The following is a 5,550-nucleotide window of genomic DNA, read 5'->3' as shown; positions in this document are numbered from 1 at the left end:
GAGCAACACCAGCCCAAGATGCTCAACTAGTGCAACAAAATGCAGAACCTCAATGCAATGCACTAGAGGCTCTCAATCTCACTCACAAATGTGATCCCAAGTGATACAATGGAGTGAATTGTGTTCTTTTGCTTACAAAGTGTTTTCTCATCAATTTGGGAGTCCAAGAGAATGGCCATGGATGGCCAAGGGGCTATTTATAATCCCCTCCATGAAATAGAGCTATTGGACCCAAGGAAGCAAATTTCTGTGCGGTCACCGGACAGGGCGGTTGTTGGCAGGTCCTTAAAGGCCAAATCTGACCGCCAAATAAGAAGGAGAACTAGAATATCTTACACACATATGTTATTATATTGACACATTTTTCCACATGCATTGGAGAATAAGTGTTTTGTAGGACACAAAGATGAAAAACATGGAAAATGTGATCAATGTGCACAATCAGACAAAGCATAATGCAGACCCAAAACAAGCAATGGAGAGAAGGCCCACCTACCTGGTGAATCTGGGCCTCAAGCTCATAGGGGACATGGCCCAGGCCCAACAACCAACCTGACCAAAGAAGGATGGTTGGGGGAAGGCCCAGCCCGGGGCTGACCGCACTCGAGGGGTGGTTGCCCCCCTAGCAGCACCGCCCTCCCTTCTCCTTCCACTTGGCGGCTATTGGGCTCTCCCAGATGGTGGTTTGGGGTGAATCTCCAAGGAATATTCTATGAAAACCGCCCTTAGACTAGTAGTATATAAGTGAGGGAGAGGCTCCCTCACTCCACACACCACACAATTGAGCCTCTCTCCTCCTCACTTGTACTCTTTTACTTTTTAGTTGTGTTTTGGAGCTAAGCAAGTAACATTTGGAGAGCTTGGACATCCAAGGGCACTTTGGGTATGAGAAATATCATGAGCTCTTTTATGACTTTGCTCTCTACTTATCAATGTTGTTATGTTATTGGTTTAGAGCTAAGTTCATATGCTACTAGCTTAGTATGTATATTTTATGCTTAATCCACTTATACAATATATATGGAAAGGCTAGTCGATCTAAGCCATGATAATGCATTGTTGTACCTTCGGGTTTGCCCTTGATCCTACTTGTTGATCCCCTAGGGTCAGAGTCCTAGGGGGAACAACAGGTAGTTTCCATATACACTGGGTGTGGGGCTCGGGTATATTAGGAACCAATGAATATGATTGTGCTCCATGGAAGAGTGGGTATGTAGGGACCCATCATGCTAATTTACCTAAATCGAGTGTCATCTGCTTGAAAAGCTCAATTTAAGCAAATCAACATCAGTGATTCCCCTAGAGATGCAACCACATCTCCACAACCAAGATCCCACTGAGTATCATACCACAATAGCCGCCACATAGCAAGATCACATCTTAGCAACGGAGTACATAAGTCAATGAAAAATATAACTTAGAAGTCTTGTCAAATTTAACAAATTAATTATACAACATTAGAGAAGACATTGACTCAATTCAATTAGATGTAGTGATATCCAAATACTATCTTACCAAATACAACTCTAATACGATAAACACTCTCACTAATAATGGGTAGTCGCCTTGCCCATGGACATCACTACCATAGCATGGACAGCTCCTGCCATTCACACACTTTGCCACCAACGACGGGGTGAAATGGCCGCCAATGACCTTTACCTACAAAACAACTTAACGGCAGCACCATGAGTACATTGCATACTCGTAGGACTTAATTCCAACATATATATTTGGTGGATGCAAAAGGGATTAATATGCATTTGTACATTTGCATAAAAGCATGGCAGTTTATTAAAAGAGTGACATGCTCATGATTCATAATTAATTTAACTAGCAGTTATAAGTTCATGACAAGTAGCAATGAGTAATATAATAATAGTGATCAACAATTAAAATTCACATCAACACCAAGTGTCATCATCATCAGTACCATGGGTATAGAAGTAAGAACAACCAGTTTCGTCCCGAAAGACATCAGGCTTTCAAAACTCTATAGAGGTGTACAAATTGTACCCACACGGAGAACGGGACGAACCACCATACCCCGTGCCCGAGTAAGGGTTGCCTCACGTCTCCAACCTTTTACTAGTGTGGCCAAGGGTGCTCATGAACAATCTGGAAGGATACCAAGGTGATGATTCCTCATGACGTCACATCTACAGTGTGTCACGCCCATCATAAAATCCATTGAGAAAGCTGGTCACCAGTAGCTACTTGGCTTACCAGTCCCATACTGAGCATGTGGTCTGTATGGCTAGTCACTCAGACTCGCTATCCCTATGAACTGGTCCTTAATTGCTCCACGAGCTATGTCACTTGAGATCCCACACTCATAGTGACATTACCCCTGGCATGAGTAGAGATTACCAAAATTGATCATCATAATAGTACATCAAGTTGGGGTTGGCCCTTAATCATATTTAGACAACTATAAATCAAGTTAATACCCTTGCAAGTTTTAAGTAATTACTTATTCTGGTGAAGCTCCAACACTCAGTGAGAGTGAGTTCCCTTCTCACACTTGACTTATAATGTTGCTAAACAAATAAGCAATTAAGCGTTCCAATCCCATTGATTAAATGAAATAATTACTTAATGAGTAGTTCTAAGTTAATGAAGCAATATTAAGTTGTTAATCATATTCAAATGAAATGCAAACTCATAATGAGACAAGTAATAAGTATCCAAAATAGAGTTTATAGTAGTGGGGTGCCTACCTGTTGGAAGAGCAAGGTCCCAATAGGCATGGAACATCACTTGACGCCTCTCCGATATCGCGTACCTATATGTATGCACATGTATGAGACATCTATGTATGCATGATATCATATGAAATATGCAAGAGAGAGTTGAGGGTACAAGATGAGAGTAGCTTGTGTGGGTCAACTCTTGTGAATGCGAAGTGCAACATATAAACATAATGCTTGATGAGTACGATGCATAAAGTAAATGGTATGAGATGATATGCATTGATGTTACTTGATTAGAGTCTAACCATATATGTTATATGTAGGTGGCATAGGGTATAAGGGCTGTCGTGTTGGACTATCGGATGGTCCGGTAGCAAGCTCGGACAGTCCGTGAGTTAAGGTACTTAGTGAAAACTAGACAACCATGAACGGGAAGACCCTTCAGTGTAGGTCACGGACCCTCCGCCAGGTCAGGTGACCACTGGGTACTCTCAGGTTCTTGGTTTATAAATCAGCGGACACTCCGCAAGATCTCGCGAACACTCCGGGGGATCTCGCGGACAGTCCGATGGAAATTGGGTGTTCTCGGGTTGGCTGGAAAACTTATTTTATAAATTGGCGGACACTTCGTGACATTTCACGGACACTCCGTTAACTCAAGATTGTAGTTTCTAACTCCTCTGTCTCGGTGAATAAACTCACGGACACTCCGCCAGTGTGGCAGACTATCCGTCATTTATTCAGTGTTTGGTTTAAGTGTGTGAGGCATAAAGGTCATGTCATATGCACATATGTAATGAGATGATGCACACAAATATGTGTCCTAGATAGCACATGCTTAAAGGAAGCTAACAAAACAAGTTTCATAATTTTTGAGACCAAGAGAATAAGTTATGCATTTTATAATTTTAAAAATGCATTATTTTAGTCAAAATTAAAATATATTTTTGGTGCCAAATTTATGTTTAGATGATAGAGAATATTCTAAGGAACACAACAAAACTTGTTCTCAATTTTTGAAGTACAAATGCATCATTCCATGAATTTTACAAGTTGGGATTGTGCTGCTGTGAACTGACAGGAACGTTCCGTGGGCGCTGCGACGATCCACCAGGGAAAACCAGTGCGCGAGGAGCATTCCGCTGAACCTAATGCTAGCATCGACGGACAGTCCACAAAAATGACGGATAGTCTGGGAAAACCACAAACAACTCGGTTGTAAAAATGTTGGAGATGATTTCTGGGGCATCCGGACTCCAAATCATGTGTGGTTTGTTTCTATAGCTTTCTAGTGATGTGAGGAGCCTATTCCAAGTGTTAGATTTATCATACATGGTGTGTGTGAAGCTCGGCTCAATCCATGGTGGTGGTGGCCATGGATGAGAGGTGGAGCTCAAGGGAAATGGCCATGGGGGTGGGGGAGATGGAGATGGACGTTGGGGACATGCTCACCATGCCTTGGGGGTACTCCACCTATAGCAGCTCGGGTTGGGGTGGCTCGTGGATGGAGATCGAGATTGGAGCACCATGGGAGCTTGGGGAAGCAGATGATGGAGCTTGGGGCCTTCTCCTCCAACTCCGGCGGGGTGGTGGCGTGGAGAAACTTGCCGGCAGCGACCTCCATCATGGTTGCAGCAGGGGGGCGCCTCCTTCCTCCTTCCCCTTCCTCTTCTCCTTCTTCTCCTCCCTTCTCCTTTCTTCTCCTCTCTCCCTCTCCTTCTCTATTTTCTGTTTTCTGGCTTCTCACGTGAATGGCAAAGGGGAGTAAGGGAGAGAGAGGGATGGTGCTTATGTGAGAGGGTAGAGCTGACATGTGGGGCCAGGGCAGGTGTGGTGTGGAGAGCTCATCTCATGCATGGGACAAATGTCATCGCATGATGACGGATAGTCCGCCGAGGGCGTTGGACACTCCGTCAGTGATGGACGTTCTATCATGATTGACAGATGCTCCGTCGAGACATGTAGGGTTTGGTTTTGCGGACTCTCTGCCATTCCTGGCGGACACTTCACTGGATCACGAAGTGAACTGACAGTCTAAGATATGTAGTATGTGCGATCGATCTGACGAACACTTCGCCAACTCTACCGGACACTCCGCCAATGCCAACAGTAAGCAGTTCTAATTTGGTTTACACAGGTTAATTTCTAATTTAAATTTAAAATGCACATGATGCTCAGCAAGCTTTTCGAAGTAACATGCAAAAGTTTTGATTATTGGAATTTTTAGTTGTATTTTTATTCTCAAGATGCTAGTGAAAAATTATAACGATTTTTGGGTCATCTCTCAAAGGAGAGTGCATTGAGCACAAATTAGCATAGGAAATGGCAAGCAAATTTATATCATCCATGTAAGAAGGATAGCATAGACTAGAGATCAAGGAATGATTTTATCAGAGTCACATAACGCAGCAAGGAATAGGTTTGAAAGGAGCATCACTTTCAATAAGAAGGTCCATCAATGACGTGGTACAATGGTCGTAACAATTCCTTTGATACTCGGGGGCATCCATAAGCTATTCATGTGGTTGCGATCCACATGGAGCCTTGGTTCCCTTGCATCCTCAAAGGAGAGATATTCATACTATTGCAAGGCATACCATTTATAAATATCTTATTGAGAAGAGCAAAGCAACAAGGTTAAATTAAGGCAAGGATGTGACCAAGATATATAAGGATGAAGTATGTTGGTCATCAAGGAATTCTCGGAATAGCTATGCAAGTTAGGATAGCTCACTAGTGTGGGTCCAAGATGGATCATGATAACATATTCCTCGACAGCCTGTGCACACCTAGTAGCATCACCATGTGGCTAGCACACATACGGGACTCCAGGTTCCGTTGCAGCACCAAGGTCAGC

At 43.3% G+C, this 5,550-nt stretch overlaps 1 long non-coding RNA gene across 1 annotated transcript; it reads right to left on the bottom strand.

Moving 5' to 3' along the window:
* Window positions 1-1,410: 1,410 nt before the first annotated feature.
* On the bottom strand, window positions 1,411-4,437 carry LOC136495177 (uncharacterized). The gene is made up of 3 exons (XR_010768910.1): window positions 4,146-4,437; window positions 2,721-2,785; window positions 1,411-1,662 (listed from the first exon to the last, which is right to left on the bottom strand). It is a non-coding gene; the product is annotated as an uncharacterized lncRNA (long non-coding RNA).
* Window positions 4,438-5,550: the final 1,113 nt, after the last annotated feature.

Source organism: Miscanthus floridulus, chromosome 12 (genome assembly GCF_019320115.1).
Source record: "Miscanthus floridulus cultivar M001 chromosome 12, ASM1932011v1, whole genome shotgun sequence".
In the NCBI taxonomy this organism is placed as follows: Eukaryota; Viridiplantae; Streptophyta; class Magnoliopsida; order Poales; family Poaceae; genus Miscanthus; species Miscanthus floridulus.
This window is presented reverse-complemented; position numbering and strand designations above follow the sequence as displayed.